General features: G+C 40.6%; 1 protein-coding gene and 1 long non-coding RNA gene across 14 annotated transcripts in view; one reads left to right on the forward strand and one right to left on the reverse strand.

Annotated features, from left to right (window-relative positions):
* The window catches only part of CCSER2 (coiled-coil serine rich protein 2), a 186,111-nt gene extending 169,280 nt beyond the window's left edge, over positions 1-16,831 (reverse strand). For 4 of the 12 annotated variants that reach the window (XM_041750647.1, XM_041750650.1, XM_041750645.1 and 1 more), the window contains exon 1: positions 16,130-16,340. The gene's annotated coding sequence lies outside the window, so the exon portion shown is untranslated. Of the gene's footprint in view, positions 1-16,129; positions 16,341-16,748 lie in introns of those variants that run through there. The other 8 variants (XM_041750651.1, XM_041750646.1, XM_041750648.1 and 5 more) reach the window with 5 other exon arrangements.
* A 1,569-nt stretch (positions 16,832-18,400) lies between these two features.
* Positions 18,401-20,528, forward strand: part of LOC121487382 — a 34,027-nt gene continuing 31,899 nt past the window's right edge. For both annotated transcript variants that reach the window (XR_005986832.1, XR_005986831.1), the window contains exon 1: positions 18,401-18,522. This is a non-coding gene — a long non-coding RNA (uncharacterized LOC121487382). The remainder of the gene's footprint in view (positions 18,523-20,528) is intronic.

A 20,528-nucleotide genomic window follows, 5' to 3' on the forward strand; every position in this document is an offset into this window, starting at 1 on the left:
TTACATTTATTATTTTAATGGCTACAATAGCTACACTATATTACATCAAGATAATATGCTTAAGTCATTTAACCACAAATTACTAGACCAGAGATTATGAACATCTTTATTCTTTAATATGCCACTTTTAGAGTTACTCTGACAAAATGGATATATACAGAGGGGCTAAGAGTGAAGAACTGTTACATAATATAAAGCATTTACAAATGTGTTAGCCTATCCAACAGAATATATGTTACTATCATATAGTTTAAGGTGTCAGAGAGGGACAGAATTAGGATTAATGGATAAAAATAACTGAAAGGCAGTTTCAGCTCAAAATAAAGAAAACCTTTCAAACTATTAGAATTACTGAACAAGGTAATGTGCTGTCACATAAAACACTAAGGTGTGCCTCTGAAAACATTCTAAAACAAGCTGAATAATCACTTGCTGAGAGAGTGCCGACTCTTACACCGGGCGGGCAGCAGACCAGATAACCTCTCATGTTTCCTTTTACTAGGCATACTCAAATATTTAATCTCTTACCATGATCCTAGCAAGGTGCTAGGTGCTAAGTATACAAAAGTTGACAAAACAGACCTGGCCTCTATCGCTTTTGCAATCACAGCCCAGTGTAGGAAACAGAGAAAAAGAGAAGGAAAACAAAGACAAGAACAGGCAAACAACTATGAATCAGAAGTCCTATGAAGGAAAAACAACAAAGTGCTAAAGGAGAAAACACAAGAATGGGCATCAAGGAAGGCACCTCGAGGAAAAGTATTTAAGTTATAACCTAAAGAAAGAAGAGTAACTAGACAGAGTGCTCTGGCCCAAAGGAAAGCCACTGAAGGTTATAAGGAGAGTGACATGATCTGATTTTCATTTCTAAAAAGTCATTGTGGCCGCTATGTGGCAAATGAATTGGAAGGGAGAAAACACTGGAGCAGGGAAATAGTAAGCAGCTAGGCAGGAAAGAGCCTGGATGAGAAATGATGATGGACTGAGCAGGTTCAAGTAAATGGGTAGAAAGGAGTAGAAGAGTTAGTTGAAAATCCAGGCAGGGGGAAATGGGAACTGTTTTACTGGGTGATAGATTAAATGCAAGGGATGAGGAAAAAGGGAAAAAGAGAAATCAAGGATGACTCTCAGGTTTCTGGCTTGAACAACTAGTCAAATGGTGCTGCCATTTTCTGAAACGGAAAGACTGGAGGAGAGACAGATTTGGAGTAAAAGGGGAATCCAACTTTAAGTTTCTATGATTTTCTTTAGATCCTTAATAACCAAAAATCTCATTCTTTATTTTCTGCTCTTTAAAAGGCAGTCTGTATAAGGAAAGAAATGCTATAAAGGAGACTTGGTCACTGAAAAAAAAAAATGGAATGCAAATGGTAGATTAATTGTATCAGTGTTAAACTTAGTGAAGTCCGTAACTGCATAGTGGTTCGACTTTTTTTTAATCCCCATTCTTAGAAAATACATGTGGAAAAAAAAAAAAAAGAAAATACATGTGTTTGTATTTAGGGGTAACATATGCAACTTACTCTCAAATGCTTGGGTGGGGTGTGTATATGCATGTGTGTACAAAAGACCACATATATGTATACAGACATATATGTACATGCATATGTACATACGTATATATGAAAGAAAGGAAATAATAAATAGCATTAAATTTTGACAATAGGTGAATCTGGATAAAGATTATTTGAATATTCTTTGTACTATTTTCATTCTTGCAACTTTCCTCTGAGTATGAAATTATCTCCAATTTTTTTTAAATGTTAAGCAGTCAATACTACACTTATCTTATTAAAACTAAATAATTCTAATTATTTTTGACTCACTTCTTTTGTATTTCTCCCCAACCAGTCATTCTGTCTTTTCTATTACCCATAGTAGTATCCCCATCGGGAGACACGAAGCATACACAACAGCTCCACAAAGACAGCATGACAAGAAGTGAGGGTGTAACAACAGGCTTCTTGGAATTTGTAATCTCCCATGACATACAATATCTATATCTCTGCTCTCTGGAAGGTACTAAGTCCTATGATCTGATCTGTATCAGTCTGCTAGATGACAGTGTTTTGTAGTTTTACTTCTCATGTAATATATAGCAATAAACTCACTGTAGAATCAGCATGTTCATGTGACACCTGCCTGGATTAAGTAAGTGCTCCTCCTCTATGATCCCATACACCTCTGGGAATAGCAACTGTCCCACCATTTTATTTTAAAAGCATATCTACATGTGTTCTACTGTCTCTATTAGACTGGGAGCTCCTTGAGAATAAGGACTACAATATATTTGGGTTTTTTCAATTCCTAAATACTATCATAATATGTAGAAAAAACATCCAATGAAAGCTATTGAGTGAAGAATGAAAGTTACTGAAAAACCTAAATATGCATGACTGCCCTTTTACTTAGAAGGTATTCTATTTCTTCCCCTTGGACATAACAGTATGTATAAAGAGTCACTCTAATTCCTTAGCAAGGGAGACATAATTTCTAAGTGTTGCTGATAAAGAACTGAAAATGCCAGTAATACTACACACAATCCCCAAATAGTGTTTACTTCAATTACACAAATAATTATAATTTTATAAAATACGACTAATAAAATGTAAAAGTGTATACTGTAGGCTAAGGCCTAAGAATCAACCACACCTTAAAATCAAAGTACATTTATATTTAACCTATACTCACTAATGGCCAATCAATGCAAGGACACTTCGGTGACAAGAAAATACATGTCATAATATTCTAGCCAGAACTTTGTTCTATATCATCAAAGAGATTTTAAGCAAAATTATGTAAAGTAAGAATATTCAACTTAGTAAATAAATGAAAATTTATTTTACTAATCATTTTACTATGAAAGGTAGTTTTTTAAATGCTACAATTAATGTTGCCAAAGAATATATGATTAAATGAGAATATAAAGTACTCCAAAAATAAAATTATAAAGCAGATATGCATCCTTAAGAAAAATGACTATATGTTAACATTTCAAAATGTCCCAAATATCAAATGCTAAAATACTAATGTTTAAAAGACACTTCTGAACTTATAAAAGTAACAAAACTTAGGTGAGTCCCTAGTAGGGCCTGATCTGTTTTTAGCACTCAGAAAGGGCAGAACCCAGAGATTCAAATTGAAATATAATTTAAAACCGTCAGTTTGTCTTTCCAGCCACTTAGGAATTAGCTCTTCCTCTGTTTCAAGCTTGATACTGGTTAGGTCTACTTGTGGTTTATATCGTGTCTCTCCTGCACTCATGAGAGTTTCGTGATACTTGGTACACTGTCCCTGTGTGCTGCCCAACGTTATTGCTCTGGACTCACCTAGAGGGGCCCAAATACTCCAGCCCCACCTAGAGAATGGTAGGCAGCCCAGCTCTGCCGTTAGACCCCTGACAATGGTGAGTATGTGCCTCTAACCATCCTCTTCAGCCTTCTCCCATTAATGAAAGAAAAAATACAATGTCTCCTACCCAGCTAGGTACTCTGTCTACATCCTTGCTATTTTCCTAGTTAACTTTAGATTTTCCCAACTCATAAAATATAACGCACATGTCAATTTCTTTTAAAGGCGGGGGGAACAGAGGGAAAGAGTGAATCCCAAGCGGGTTCCATGCCCAGTGCAGAACCCAACACAGGTCTTGAACTCACAACCCTGAGACCATGACCTGAGCCAAAATCAAGAGTCAGAAGTTTAACTGAGTGAGCCACCTGGGGGCCCATATATGTCGATTTTTAGTAATTCTCAAATCCATCCTGTCTTCTCCAACACCACTTAATCTAGACTTTTACCATCATTAGCCAGAATTCTAGCATAAGGTTCCTTAATTCCCTATCTTCACCTTGTTTCTGTTAATCCACCCTTTATACTTATCTCAGACTTAATACTCAAAATTATAAATCTGACCATGTTACTCTTCAATTTAAAATCTTCAATGGCTCTCCAAAGAACGAATGCCTTAAAGCAGTACTAACAGTAGCAGCCGGTACCTACTGAGCATTTGTGTGCCAGGTATCTGCAATACCTCATTTAAATCTCACAACAATCCTACAACATAGATAACTTTATTATTCTGATTTTGCAGATTGAAGGAAATTGAAACATGCAGAAATCACATAATCTGTCCACAGACACACAGATAGTAAGCAAATATAGCTAAGATTACAAAGGCTTTCCAAATATGGCTATGGTATTCCTTTGCAGCTGTTCTCTCCTATCACTACCCAGCAAACCCTGCCTTCCACTCATGCCAAACCACCCACTCTTTTCTAGTTCATTAAAAAAATAATCCTATAAAATCATTTCGCTGCTAGACCTCTGTTTCCCTATCTTTCCTTGTCTTTTCCCTTTAATCCTCAGAAATAATATTTTCTTAATCCGCAAATTTCTTATACAAAGCATAAATTATTTCTTAATATCATCTTCTAGAGATATTAGGAAATTGACCTTTTATGGATACATAAAGATTACTACTCCATGGTTCTGGTGCTACTTAGGGTAGAAGACAAAAACTATTTTGTTTCTGCCATTCTTCCAGATAGAATCAACATGAATTTCTTTTTTTGTTTTTTTTTTTTTTAAGATTTTACTTTATTTACTCATGAGAGATACAGAGCGAGCGAGAGAGAGGCAGAGGGAGAAGCAGGCTCCACACAAGGGAGCCCGACGCGGGACTCAATCCCGGGTCTCCAGGATCAGGCCCTGGGCTGCAGGCGGCACTAAACCGCTGCGCCACCGGGGCTGCCCTCAACATGAATTTCTTATACAATATCCAGCGTCAGGCAGAAAACTTACTTTAAAGGACTTTTTACAATGGTCTACCCAGGATATTAGAGCCTGGCCCAAGGAAACTGTAAAGGGAATGGAGAACCGCGGAACAGCAGAACTTCCCAGCTAACATAAAATGAGGGCGAGGAGACCAGAAGTCAGGATGATTCCCAGGTTTATAATTTGAGTAACTGAGTGACTGGCAGCATCATTAACCAAAATAGGAAAATGAGGTGAATACATGAGTCTAGAGAAAAACATGTACTTAATTTTTGACGTTTCTAAGTTTCAGGTTTTCTACTATACAATCAAGTGAGCATTCTAAGTAGCAAACCTAAGGACTGGAGTGCTCAAGAGGTAAACAGGGCCGAAGAAATGAACACAAAGGAGATAATGTAACACAACATGTGTTCCAAGAAAGCATGACAGAATGAAGATAAAGAGGTCAGACTGAAAACCCCAGGACACACCAACATTAAAGGATGGGACTGGCAAAAGACAGCTGAGAAACAATAGGTAAGAAAAGGGAACAGGAATGATTTCAGGAAGGCAGACAAGGTATTATGAACATGGGCATGGTCATCTAAAAGGTTCACACCATATTTAACAACTAGGAACTACATCCAAGAATAGATACAATTTCAGTAAGTAAAAGAAGCAAAAAGAACAACACTGTTTCGGATGGCAGAATGGCTCAAACAAAGCAAAAAAAGGAAAAGTATGAAGTGTGTTCAGAACAGAATGTAGAAGAGTTTTGCTGGAATGGAGAGTTCATGTAGCAGAAGAGGAGAAAGGAAGTCTGGGCCAAAGCCTTTGCATTCCAGATTATATTCTATTTTGGATTTCCATGAGCAGAAAGAAGGACTTGGTTGTTTTTGTTTTTTTCTCTTAAAGACAATGAATCAACCTGATGACAGTGTTCATGAACTGGAATGACAAGAGAGTTAAGGCTAGACAAACTATTAAGCAGTCTTAAAATTATCTAGGGCCTGAAAAGGACTGGTAGTAGCCAAAGTAAGAATTAAGGAGTACATAAAAAATAGATTTCTCTACTCCCAAGGTGCCCTAGATATTCCACTATTACTAAAGTACTATACTCATCATATATCACAATAGTTCACAGACTGAGACCTTCTCTTCTTCAGCCTCTCATCACGAGTACTAACAAATCAGGAACACAGGATGTGGCCAAAAACTGTTTGTTGGATTATAATAGAACTCAATAATGATAAGATATGAAGTGAGACTTAAAAATACTACACAGAAACCTAAGTAACTTACAAGATGATGCTACAGAAAATACTAATGCAAAGTCAAGATCAAGTAGAAAAAATGAGTTTAAGATATGTCTAGGGTAGAGACGGTGAGGAAGGATAACCAAATAGAAACATAAAAGAGAAAAAAAATTGAAACCACAAAGGAAAAATATTCAGATACTCAGACAAAAAAAGATTTGAGATACATAATCTATCTGAATTACTCATTTGTATAATCTTTACAAATTATATTGATGCAAAAAGCCCAACCAAATGGGTCAATCAAAACCGGGTCAACGCTGAATAATCCTTTGCTTTACTCAATTATTCAATCAACAAAAATTTATTGAGAGACTCTAAGTTTAGTGTTGAGGTAAGGAAGACCCAGCCATGAAAGCAAACAGATTAAAAATACAGCAAATACTACAAAAAGATAACTTCATGCAAATGTTACAAGAATACAAGTAACAGAATATAATGGAGGAAGGATAGAGGAGACATGATGAAAATATGCCTAGAAGCTTTCCTAGAGGAGGAAACTTTTATTTGGGTTTTTAAAAAGAAGAGGTGATTTAACAAAATAGCTAAGAAGTTGGATGGTATTCTAGAAAAAAAGGAATATTATGTGCAAAACCATAGAGATGTCAGAGTTTCCCTTCTTCATGGAACCATGACAGAAGATAAAGGCCACATCAAGTGGAGGACTTTCTGTACACAGACAGCAATTTGACCATTCTTCTGTGATAAGAAACATCAGATATGCCTTAGAACCAAGTAAGGAGCATTCTGAATCCTCTACCACAGAGTGCTGGTGCAGGCAGGAGGTGAGGAAGAAGCCAAAAAAAAAAGGTGTCTAACATCCGTAGACAACAGAAAGCCACAGAAGATTTTTAAGCAACAATAAGACCTTACCAGATCTGTGTTTCAGAAATTCAAGTCAGTAGTATGGATAAGTGGCTAAGGGAAGAAAATCTGGAAGAAGACCAATGAAGAAGATTAAAAAGTGATTACAGTAATGCTTCAGCACTAAATATTGACAACTACTTACTCAAACATAAATGAACCACAGAAGAAGGCATATAAAGTAATGTAACTGTAATATGGGCTTTCAACATAAGTTTCTAAACTCATCTCAAACATCAACTCAATAATCAGAAGCAATTACAGAAAAAGTGTGGCCAAGTACATTAGGAAAAAGGGAAAAGAATGGCCATCAAATCTTTCTCTTAAGAATACTTCACTTACACTTTAAGTTTTTTTTAACTGAATAATTTTTTTTCCTTTTTAAAAAACGGTACTTCACAGTAAAACTACCATATTGGACACAGATTACCAAAACAGATTTTAGAACCACAGGGCAAGCACTTGTGCAAAACTGCTGAGAATGATAAACAGGGAGAAGTTACCAGACAAAAACAGGTTAGCAAAACAAACAAAAAACACACATTTGTAACTCACAAATAAAAACTAGTTTTGAACTGATAAAAATTCACCTAAATTAGGAATAGGAGATGTTCTTTAATACCTCTCTCCACTAGTTACTGTCTTAATTTGAAAGAAATAGGTCAATACAGAAGGATATATATTTGATAATGATAGAACGTGGGATCACAGATTAGAATTAATTTCATTTATTTTTCAAAGACATGACTCCTTTAATTTTTCCCTCTCTATTGGATCATTTTATCGGCTATAAACATTTTTGTATTTGTTCAAATATACTAGAAAAGCATTCATCTTTAAAAAAAAATAATTCCTTGACTCCACATCCCTTCTAGTTATCACCCTGTTTTTCTCATCTTCAATTTATAGCAAACTCCTTGAAAGAATCAGTTGTCTCCAATTCCTCTCTGCAGTTCTCTCTTAAACTCCCTCCAATAAAGTTTTCATCACCATTAATCTACCAGGAACTTGTTATAATCACCAATGATTTTCATACCGCTAAATCTAACAGTCACAACCTAGTCCTGGATCTAATAACATCTGACACAGCTGTTCACTCTCTCCCTCCTTCTTAAAACACTTACGGGCTTCAGGGATACCATTCACTCTGAGTCCCCCTCCCTCATAGTGCTTCTTGCTCTCTTTTGCTAGCTCTAGCTCTTCTCTAGCTCTCCCTCTCCTTTTCCCTTTCCCTGTCAACATTACAGGACCCTAAGGCAGAATCTCTGGGCTTCTTCTCCAGCCATACTTCCTAGATTATCCTAATCAGTTTCCAGGGTATTAAACACTACCTCTATGCCAATGACCGGAAATTTCTACCTCCAGCCCAGACCTCGGCCCTGAACTGCAGAGTCATGTATACCTCATTGTGTCAGATAACATCTCCACTTGGACTGCTAACGTAACATGTCCAAAATTAAACTCATTCCCACCTGCTTTTCCTAAAGTCTTCCCTATCATAGTAAATGGCAATTCCAATTCTTCCACTTATTAGGATAAAACCAACAAACAGCCACATCCAATCCACCATCAAATTTTGTTGGATTTGCTTTCAAAATGTATACAGATCGCGAGCACTCCTGCCAATCCCTGCCTAAAATCACTATCGTCTCCCACATTGAATTACTGCAGGAGCCTCCTGAATGATCTCATTACACCTAGCCTCAGATAGTCTCTACATAACTGCTGAGAGGTCTATTTAAAACAAGCCAAAATCTTTCAGTGCTTCTCCCCTTCAGAGTAAAAGTCAAAGTCCTACTGGCACCCAAGGCCATGTATGATCTACCACGTACCCGTCTCCCAGCACCCCTTACAGTCCCCCACCTCATCTTCCACTAATCATTCCCCTCATTGCCTCCAATGATCTACGTGCGGCTCCTCAAGCAAGATGAGCATGCTTCAGCTACAAAATATTTGCATTACTTTCATCTTCCTCAAATACTCTCTCCCCTAATCTCTGCAGATTAGATCACAATCTCATTTCTTCCATATATCTGCTCAAATATCATCCATCATTGCAGCCTTCTCTAAGCATCTTATATAAAACAGCAGCAGCATCCTCGCATGCTCTCTGTCTTATTCTGCTTTTTATCCACAGCACTATAATAACTGACATATTACATATAATCTTGCTTCTTTTCTGTATCTTGTCGTTAGAATGAAAGTTCCACAACAGCAAAAAATGTGTTTTCTTGACTGCACTATTATTAGGAAGTGCTCAGTGGGTATTTCTTTAATGGATGGATGGCATGAATCAGGAAAATCCAGACTGAGGATCTGGTCTCAAAGCCTGGGTTGAGAAGATTTACAGTGTGGAACTTCTCAACTCCCAGGAAAATGCTGACTGCAAAATGGCTATGAAATGAAGAAAATAAACCCAAGAAACTTTTTAAGAATAAAAATAAAAGAATAAGAAAAAAAATGGCCATCCCTGCCTTCCCACTCCCCAGATATGTTTCCTATAACCTGGCCTATGGACTCAGAGTATCACCAGAATATCACCAGACCCATTCTACACTTAAATAACTGTTACAAATAGTTCCTGCTTTTCTAAACTATGATTGTCAGAGAAAACTGTAAACACTGGCTGCCAAGTCATAATGGTCAGAGAAAGCTCTCAAATTTCCCGAAAGCACTCAGGCTGCAACCAAGTATCATTAATATGATGACAACAACAATTCAAAGTACCTTGTGGTGTCTGCCTAAGTTGGCTGTCCCTAGTGTATTCTCTAGGGACTCTATCCTCAAGATTATGGTATCCTGGTATGGGGGGAGGGGTGTGTTTGAGGAAGCTGGGGGAAGGACAGAGAAAGAAAGGAAGAAAAGGGGGGAGGGCAAGGGTGCTGGAGGGGGAGAAGGAGAGAGACAGAGGGAAGGAGGGAGGGAAAGAGAGGAGGGAGGGCGAGAGGGAGGCAGAAGAAGAGTGAATGAGAATTAATTCAAAGAAACAGGGCCTAAATTTATTTTTTGTATTTTAAAGAGAGGTAGATTGCCAGGGAATGGAAAGGATCTACTAAGCTATAAATTATCACACTACAGAAGGACCAAAACCCTGAGACATCCAGCATTCTTCAGCTAAAAAGCTGTCTTGCATCTCCTACTCCCACACCCAGAATTGAAGATATGGGGTAGGGGACCATGATAAATTGGACAGTTGGGAGCGGTGAATGGGGAGAAGAGTGTGGTAAAAACTACAGAAAGGAAGGGAAAAGAAAAGTAGTTATCCTTTTGACGCCCTCTTTACCCCTTTTTATTGTACTTACCAAGTACAGAAACCGGCCAGATGAAAATTGGGAAGAAAGCAGAGCGAAGAGTAAGGATGCTCTGAAACAAGAGCAGAAGAAATCACGCACAAATTCCTTTTCTAAGTGGCTCTACGAAACCAGTCATATGAAATAAATTGGGAACTGACCAAGGAAATTTAAAACAAGCCCCACACCTTAGATAACTACAGGACAGAGATTCATAAATATTTGGAATGATGGCCCTACGGCATTTTTAAGATCAACAATCCTCGAAGATGATCCAGCTATATTCAAACTGATCAACAGGGAAAAGTAAACAGATGAAAAACTTCAGCTTTCATGGATGGATCCAGTCTTTAGGACTCCTCTAGCTTCTCAATGGTTCCAAATCTCAAAACCACCAATCAGAAGTCTTGAAAGTCAGAAAAAGTAACTCAGGGGGAACATTCGAAAGCAATCAACTCAGCAGAGAAGAGCTGAAAACCCACAGATTACATCTAACATATTCTGATTTGTCAATTCACTTAAAAAGGAAGGAGGATTCTGACTGGTTGCTCTCAATAGGCTGAGTCACATCCCAGCATCAGCACCAGTAGCAGGCGTTAGAAGCTAAACGCAGGAAAACCACAAGATACTGAGAAAGGCAGGGAGGAAAAAGTCAGTAACAAAGACAACGTAGCTGTACGTAAGCGTAAGCGCCCGACAGCAGCGTATCCCACTGGGACACAACAGTCAGAACTGCCTATAGCCTCAACGGCATCCTGTATTTACCTTTGTGCTAATATTTCCCTCCCCTTAACACTCCTTCCCAGTCTGGCACTGATGGCTCTCCCTGCTTCTCCCTGACACCTGCCACCTTCTAGAGCTCCTCCTCCTTCAGGCCCTCTTTGATTTAGGTGATTTGGTGTTTCTCCACCCCCAATTCAGTCTTCGGTCTTCTTCTTGTATTAGTTCATCCTGTATTAGCTCATGCCTCCTACTCAGTCCCTGTCCTTGAAAAATGCACATAATCCAATAGGGCGGGTGAATGTGTCACTAGATTAGGTGCAATACATCATAGTCAGTGCCATGAAAGATAGAACAAAGTGTCGGAAGCACAGATTCATTCGTCATTACCCTACTCCATAGGGTAGGAAACACTCCAGCTTCCCACTCTCCTGCACATGAGTTACTAAGTCCTGTATCTTTCCATAATATCCCCTGACCTCCAAATCCACTCTGCATTTCAGGCTTCATTTCTCATATGACCTACTTCAACCACCTTCTATCAGAAACATAATTCAATATATTTCCACACTGCCACATCAGCCAACTCCCTAAACAACATACCCTATCATCCCTTTGCTCTCAAACATCTAATATCTTTCCATTGCCTACAAGACAAAGTTCAAATCCTTAGCACAGAAAATAAGATAATACAGTTCTCAAACAGAGCCTTTTAAAAGTAGTTGACTGGGTAACAGTTCTACTGCTCACTAGCTGTGTTAACTCTGGCAGGTCACTTTGCCTAAGTTTCCTCATTTGCAAAGTGAGGATACAAAAAAGACCTACCTCCTATGGTTGTTATGAGAGATAAGTAAGTAAGCAACTCCATGCCAAGTACCAGCACCGTATCCAGCATTAAATGTTAACTATTACCCTGGGATAGCTCATCTATCTAGAATGTCTCACTCCCCAAAGGAAGCAGATAACCAAAGCTTTACTTTCATATATTTTAGAATGATTAACAATAAGCGTTAAATCAGAAATGACCTTCCGGTTAACCATGAACCAACAAAAACTTCAATTAACCAAAATATGCTTTCCTGAAATTTTCATTTGTCAAAATTTACTATAGTTTACTTAAAAACAAGTATCCATTCATTTAAAAAAATAATAACTAAGTTAGTTTTTTTTGTTGTTGTTTCCTATTCAAGCTCAGGAAGGAAAAAAAGCAGCTGCTTACCAATGGAAACTCAGATATTTATAAAAATGTGATTCTCTATAGAACAAAATCCACATAAACTAAATTCAATCTTAATTGCATATATAATTTTCTAAAGATATATACATATGATAAAATAAACTCTAGAAGCTTAGGAAAATAAAAGTGTACATCACATGGTGGACTGACATTCATTCTCAGACCTCACAATCATAAGATGAAATCACAAAAAAATTTTTGTAAGTCAGTGATTTTAATAATTTTAAAAACTGCCAAGTCCACAATAATAAAAATAAAACAGATCAGAAACATATTTTAAGAAATTCAAATATTTATGATGTTAAGTGCTTATGAAAATTGGTAAAAAGACTCCAATAAATTTATGGGCAAAAGACAACTCATACAAAGGAGAAAGTAAAACTAGAAAAATACTGCATTTGCTTTTCTATTGTAGATAGTGATGTTAGCCAGTAGGTACTCTTACACCTATTTTTAAAAAACAAACTCTTAAGAACCTATAAAAGTATGATGAAACTGGTCAACCAAACTGCAGGAGGCAGTGTAAATCAATTTAAAAAAAAAAAACCTGTCAGAAATAAATTTGGCAATATTTTTCAAATATTGCCCCTTGCCCTTGTAATTCTCCTTCCCGGGTCTTTATCCTAAAGGGAAGAAGCAAAACAGCACAACCATGTGATAATTGCATTCCTTGCAAAACAAGAAACTAGTATTTCCAACTATTAAAAATAAGTAACTCAATTCACTGTAACATTGTATAATTGAAATGTACAAAAATCACAGCAAAAAAGAAAACATTATATATGTAAGTAAATATTGAACATTATATTTATGCTTTGATTATAGTATAAAATCACGTAGATTTGGTGAGAAACAAATGAGAAGAAAAAGTAAACTTTTTATTTCTTTCATCATTAAGTTGTTTGTAAAGTAAAAAGCTTGTTGGAATTGATCAGGCCCACTAGAGTAAGTACACGCTTGGAAACTGGCTTTTCAGAGGCATAAAACCACAACTGTCCATCTTCTTTCCCCCAAAACCTATCACGGAAGAGTAATCAGATAGGCTCTTCTCACGCACACACTAGCCCTACGTGTAATTTTAGCCATGCTACCAGCCATCTGTAACCTTATTATATTAAAATCTCATTTTACCATCAAAATGTAACTATATGTGGGATCTCCATATGGCGAGCAGAAGCCACTTGTGATGGGGCATCTGGAGAGGGCCCCAAGCACTGAAGTTAAAAACTATTTGGCCAACGGAGTAGTGAAGGTTAGGTTTCTCCTCTATCCCCAAATGAATAATCATGTTTCTCACCACTCAAGGGCTCTGAGGTCCCAAGAGTGGCAGCTAAGTATTCAAGGAGGGAGAAAATACAAGCTGGTTTGTTCTCCCTCTGAAAATTGGCAGCCTCCTCATCTTCCCCAAAAGCACCATGAAGTAATGAAAAGGACACAAGCATGAGGTCAGGAGATGTGGGGTATGACTCTAAGCAACCTCAAACAAGGCACTTATCTTTCGAGCATTAGTTGTTTAATGGGTAAAATTTTTAAAGCTGAACCAAGTAATTTATTAATTCCTTCAAATTCAACATTCTATTTATAGACCCCTTTACTAATACATGTCTATGCCCCTCAAAATCTTCCACTCCGATTGTAGAACAATCATTAAGACTTTGAATTAGGAAACTGGGGACAAAGGTAAAATACAGTCAAAGCTGTATCTCAGGTCTGTCCCTTTCTACCTGCATGACCTTGGGTAAATTACTTTGCCTCAAAATAAAGTCCTATGAATTAACAAAGCAGCAATCCTTACCGGCCATGCCTATTTTAGTCTTGCATCACAGAATGCATTGGTTTTTGCTGTCATAACTGGGGTTTTTAGTCCCAACCAGCAAAACTTTTGACTGTGTTCTTGGAAATTTCAATGCAACTTGCATATTCATTTTTCCCACGTTTTCCGGTATTACAAGAGATAGTTAACAAAGTCTGCCTATCTTAAACCTATATTCATAATTAAGAGCATTCCTCAAAAATTCAATTAACGGTTGAGTACCTGTACCACATAACAGTACATGGGAGAGTTGCAAAGGTCCTTTCCGAAGAAACCCGAAAATCTTATGGAGACAGACACATAAACACATCATCACTAACTGACAAATGCTAAATGCATAACAAATGATGTGCATTGGGTCAGTCAAGACAAAGGGGATAAGATGTCTGGACCGCTTCCAGAGGTGATATTTTCAGGAGGGTCTTGAAGAGCAAACTGTATACGAGGTAGAGAATTCTCAACAGAGTGAACGGTGTAAAATCACAAAGGAAGATGTCATCTTCCGAGAACCCTTAGGTAGTCTTTGTATGAAGAGGTGGGCAAAATGGTAGAAACGCAAGTTAACAGCCACTGTATAGGACTCTGACTTCGATCACACACAGATTATGTAGAGTCATGATGGACTCAGCAACCTATACTGAGTCACTGATGGAAGCAAAGTCCCCTTCTTCCAACACACCAAGCAGTTGAGCCAAAGCAACAACAACCAAAAAAAAAAAGAAGAAGAAGGTCTCCATGTGGAAATACAGGATAAATGGCTGGTTGTTGCTATTGTTTCAAATGGAGACTTCTTGCTCTCAGGATGCTTCTAGCAGGTTCTTACCAAGGCACATCAGTATCACACTGGGGTGAAAGAGTAAGAATTATGGCTAAAGGGCTCAGGAAAGTGTGTGTTGAACTCAATGGTGTTGGGAACACTAAAGGAAACCATCAAATAATACTAAAGAGCCATAATAAATCACAAGACAAAACAGGAATAAATGTCTGAGAAGACGGACTCGAGGCAAAACATTCAGGAGCGTTTAAGACCTTATCGTATATAGATTGCAGATAAGCCATGTTTTGTGCCTGGGGGGGGCGGGGGTGCCCTGAGAATCCCTTTCGGTTAAAGCAGAGCTGCCACCACTAAAAATCTTTAAACCAGCCCAAAAGATGAGGTGCTGTTTTTGTTGTTTTTGTTTTGTTTTGTTTTTAAAATGGCAAAAATAATAGGCCCCATTATATTTTAATCGGGAGAATAGGAATGCCTTCGCAAATGTCTATCCTGAAAAGACTAGAGCTCAATTTTCATCTCACGGATGGGAGTGAGACATGCACATTTCACTCTGGGACCTCGAGGTCCGTGCATCAGTAGGGTCCACACTGCCAAGGCCTAGTCTCGGGGCTGCAAGCCTCCCCGGCTGGGGAGCCCTACAGACATGAATTGGCAATTATTGCAATTCAAACTCGGGCTTAGCCATCAAGGACTGTACCTCAGAGGAACCATTCTTCCTTTTACTTTGATTAAAAAAAAAAAAAAAGAAAAGAAAGAAAGAAAAAAAAAGTAGGAGCATTTAAAGAAAAAAAAAAAACCACCGATAGGTCTAAAGACAGGTGTCCACAGGAGAAGAGAAGCAGCATCTGGACCCTCTGGCAACCGTGGGGTCCACCGAAGTTTGGTCTCAGGATGTGCCCTAGGGCGTGTCTTTGTTTGGGGCCCATTAAAAAAAAAAGAAGAAAAAAAAAAAAAGAAAAAGAACAGCCGTCCTTCGGGGCACCCGGGTACTTTCCCCCATCAACCCGCACGAGCATCCTGGCTCTGAAATCACTGGGGGACGGGGCCTCGCCCTGACTGCTCCAGGAAGGCGCGGCCCCAGCGCCCGTCACTGCCCGCGGGGCCGGGGGCGTCCGACCCTCCCCGCCCCGGGCTCGGCGCTCGCCCCTCCTCGAGCCGCTCCGGGGCGCGGGGGGCGCGGGGGGCGCCGGGGGGTCACGGCCTCGCCGCAGGTGCAGGTGCAGGGCCCCTCCCCGCCGGACGGTCGCGCCCCGGCCCCGGCCCCGGCCCCGACCCCGACCCGACCTCGACCTGACCCGACCTCGACCCCGACCCGGCCCGGCCCGCCCCCGGCCCGCCCCCGCCCCCGCCCCCGGCTCTCACCGTGCGGAGGTCACGCCGCCGCCTCCCCGCCCGCGGGCCGCCCGAGGAGCGCAGGTGAGGCGAGGGCGGCCCGTCACATCCCCGCCGCCCGGCCCGCCGCAGCCAGCATCGCGTCCGTGGCCCGAGCCAGCGCCTGACTCCCGACGCGCCGCGCCCCCTCCCTCGGCCTGCGCCCGCCCTGGACTCCGCCCTCCGGGGCACGCGCACCGCGCACGCGCAGCCCCGCCCCCGGCGCCCCCCGCGCAGGCGCACTCCCCGCGCGGCCAGGCCCCGCCTTCGGGCCAGCCTCAGCCCACCTCTGGCCCCGCCCCCGCCTCCGCAGGCCCCGCCCACCCCGGGCCGCCCCGCCCTCCGCCCGACCTTGCTTCTCTGCACCGGGGCTCGGGGGTCGGCCGCGGGGCTGACCTGGGCTGCACCTGCGCCCTGCTCTAACGTGCTCTAACGTGCTCTAACCTGCGCTGCGTGACCGCGGCCAGACCTAACTCCGCCACCGACCCCGTGGAAGCTCAAGGGTTGAGTTTCGGGACGGATGGGGGCTCCCCTCCCGCCTGCAGCATTCCCATCCTGTCCACCCCTGCGCCCCCAGCCCTGCTGCGCTCTGCAGCCTGCCTGAACCCACCAGACCGCGGGGTCTTGCTGAGGCTGACGGCTAAGATTTGCAGCATCTCCATGGCACCGTCAATCTGGGTTCCTCTTGCCAGGAATTGGTTCCTGCTTTCCGCTGGAGGAAAGCCCGGACCTAGGTTAGTTCCACAGGGACCGCCCCCCCCCCTCCCCCCGCCTCCTACCAACCTGGAGCTTGCCCTCCGGTTCTGGGTGGCCTTATCCCATCGGTGCAAAACAGGCCTGCAGTACAGTGGTTTGAGAACACGTTTGCCCTGATACCCCTTCTAAATGTTGAGTGTTATTTTTGGGTATAAAGATTTTTCGCTCATGATTAAAAAGCCAGTCCTATGCATTTTTAAATATCCTCACTCCTGAGCTAGGTGAATTTCTTGGTCTGAATAGACTGGAGTTAGGGACTTTATTGGAGTCAAGACTTAATATTTGTAAGTGTAAAATAATATTTATTTTGTGCTACCTGCTTGGCTGGATGGCCGGCAAAATTGTTTTCCTTTAGGTTCTTTTTTTTTCTTTTTCTTTTTCTTTTTTTGTTCCTTTAGGTTCTAAGATCATATCCTTTTGATGTCCTCGGATGAGAATTACAGCTGCCTCCTTAGGTGTACAGCCTCAAGAAGCATTAATTATTTCAGGCCCATGTTTGGGGAGTTAAGGCTTGATAATAATCCCCTTTCCTTCCAAACTGCCCCGTAGGCACTTAGCACTGGAAAAGCATATTTGGAGTCAGTATAAATATTAACTTTTAGAGCTTTTGCCAATTGAAGAGCACAGGTAAATGCTATTAATCCAGGCTTTGGAGCATAAGTATTTATTGGAAGGGCTTTTGCCTCAATGGTCTTAGTTTAACTATAACATACCCAGCTTTTCTTTCTCCCTTATTCATGAAGCTACTGCCATCTGCAACTGTGGACTGTAAACCAATTGTTATCTGCATTTTCAATAGGGGAATCTTTTAAATCTGGTCTGCTAGAATAAACAAGATCAATAATCTCTGAGCAGTCATGCTTTAACAGAGAAGTATGATGGTCAGATGCAGGCATAAGAGTAGCTGGGTTTAAAGTTTGACAGGTTTTAAATATTAATTTAGGTGTGTCTAAAAGCATAGCCTGGTATTTAGTAAGTCAGCCTCCCATCATCCATTGGTGGCCTTTGGTCTCTAGGACACTTTGGACCTGATGTGGAGTCATCAATGTCAAGGATTGTCCCATGGTAAGCTTTGAAGCTGCTTCTACCAGGAGGGAGGGCTGTTCCAGCCACTGCTCGAAGACCAGCTGGCCACCCATGAGCTACATTATCAAATGACTATGAAAAATAGCCCACTGGTCCTTTTTCACTTCCTAATTTCTGGATAAGAACTCCCAAAGCTTGTCCCTGTTTTTTTCTGTTACATATAAAATGAAAAGTTTTTCTAGGTTTAGTAAAGCCAAAGCTGGAGCTGATGAAAGCTTAGCTCTTAATGTTTGAAAGGCTGTCTGCTGGGCTTTAGTCCAGAGTAAAGTTTCTTCATCGGGGCCTTTAATTGAATCATACAATGGTTTGGCTAAGAGCCCAAATCCAGGAATCCACAAGTAGCAAAAACCTGCATGCCTAGGCAAGTACAGAGTTGTTTATTTCTTAACTGGGGGTCCAAGGTCTAATATAGCCTTTTTCCAGTCAGTAGACAGGGTGCAGTGACATGGTGTTAGTTCATATCCCAAATATTGTACTTTCTGTTTAGATACGTATGTCTTTTTAGGGGAGAAGTGATACCCTCTGTCTGCCAAGAAATTAAGGTAAGTTATGGAATTACTATCAGATGTTTCTTTTGCAGGGCTAGAGATTAAAATATCATCCACATAGTGAACTCTACTCCCTTGAGACAGAGAGATATCATGGATATCAAGTGCAGCCCCGAGTAGGTGAGGACTATCTCTAAATCCCTGCAGCAAGAAAGACTATCCGAGCTGATTGAGCAGCCTGTGAGCTTAAAAGTGAGGTCCATTCAAAATCATAGAATGGCTGTGTTTCTTCATTTAGAGGGATGTAAAAGAAGGTGGCTTTTAAGTCAAATACTGTAAACCAGTTGGGATAACCAGGGCCCTGGGTGAGAATAGTATATGGATTTGGCACTATAGGATGAGTAGACACAACTGCTTCATTTATAGCTCTTAAATCTTGAATCATTTCATATTCCTCATTTGGCCTTTTTACTGGTAAGATTGGAGTATTATAAGGAGATTGACAAGGTCTTAAAAATACCATGTTTGAAAAAAAAAAAAAATACCATGTTTGAGAAACTTAACAATAAGTGGTTGTAAGCCAGCTTTTGCCTCAGGTTTTTTAGGGGTATTGTTTTTTGTGAGGTATAGTGGTTGAGTCCTTTGAGGTCATTTTATGGGTTGGGCTTTGAGAGCCCATCTGAGGATGTCAGAATCCCAGACCTGCGGAGTTACTGCCTTCCAGATATTAGAAGAGATATTGGGGTAAGGTTTTAATTCTCCAGGTGTTAAAGAGAACATGTCATCCACCTTCTTTTTTAGTGAGAGCAAACCTGCTCCCTAGTTTATATATCAAGTCTTGTCCGAGTAATGGAGTGGAGCAAGATGGAAAGACTAGAAAAATATGAACAACCAATCGACTTCTATATTTGCAAGCGGAAAGCATTGTCTGGTGGCACATTTTAGTTTACCCTTCTATGCTAACAGTTTTATGGTTAGCCAGAGTGCTAAATAAGGCCAGAGTGCTAAATAAGAACAGAGTAAGTGGTTCCTGTATCAATAAGAAAATTGATAAACTTATCTCCCACATCCAAGATAACCCAGGGCTCTGTAATCTTGCTGTCAAAGGCAGCCAGACCAGCTTGAGGGGCCCATCATGCCAGACCCTCCAGTTTCTGCTCTTGGGTGAGGAAGTGAGTTCCTGTCTTCATCTTTCTCTGGAGTTGAGGACAGTCTCTCTTCCAATATCCTTTGTTCTTACAAACAGGACACGGCCCTGGTGGAAAGCATTTGTCTGGACATTCTTTGCTCCAGTGTCTCATTTGGCCACACTCATTGCGTGGGGTCTTACTCGATCCTTTGTCTGATAGAGGCATTTTCTTTGGCCCCTGGTTGGTCTGGTGTTGTAGGGAATCTGCAATACCAGCAGCCAATATTTGAATCTGTATTTTATCCTGCAGTTTAGCTCTCCAGTCCTTTTCCTGCTATAAGGCCATACCTCTATTATTAAAGACTCCAGTAGCTACTTCTAATAGGCACTGGGTGGGGGTTTGGGGACCTAAAGTCATTCTAGTCATTTTTTTTGGCAAATGTCAGGTGCCAACTTAAAAAATGCATGGTTAGTGTGGTTGTTCTCTCAAATGAGATTGTGTCCAGATTTGTATATTTATGGATGGCTTCTATTGACTGACCCTGAAATAGAGCTGGATTCTCATCACCTCTTTGAGTGACTTCCTAAATTTTATCAAAGTTTACAGGTTTAGAGAATCCTTTTCTCATTCTTTCTATTAAACAGGTGATTATGGTCTTGTCTTTCCTTTCCCTGTCTCTTTTGGTAATTCTTGGGAGATTCAGTATTGGAAACAACCCCCCACCTGATGACAGCCTCTATTCTGGCTGCTAGCTCATCAGCAAATTCTTGAGCCCCTGCCCAGATATGATTCTTTTCCTCAGGAGTGCAACAATGGGTTAATATGATGTATATATATCTTGCCAGATCAAATCAAACTTAATAGATCATTGTTGAAAGCCCTCCATAAATTGAGAAGGGTTTTCCGAATATTGTTCTGTTGTTTTATCTG

Source organism: Vulpes lagopus, chromosome 3 (genome assembly GCF_018345385.1).
Source record: "Vulpes lagopus strain Blue_001 chromosome 3, ASM1834538v1, whole genome shotgun sequence".
In the NCBI taxonomy this organism is placed as follows: Eukaryota; Metazoa; Chordata; class Mammalia; order Carnivora; family Canidae; genus Vulpes; species Vulpes lagopus.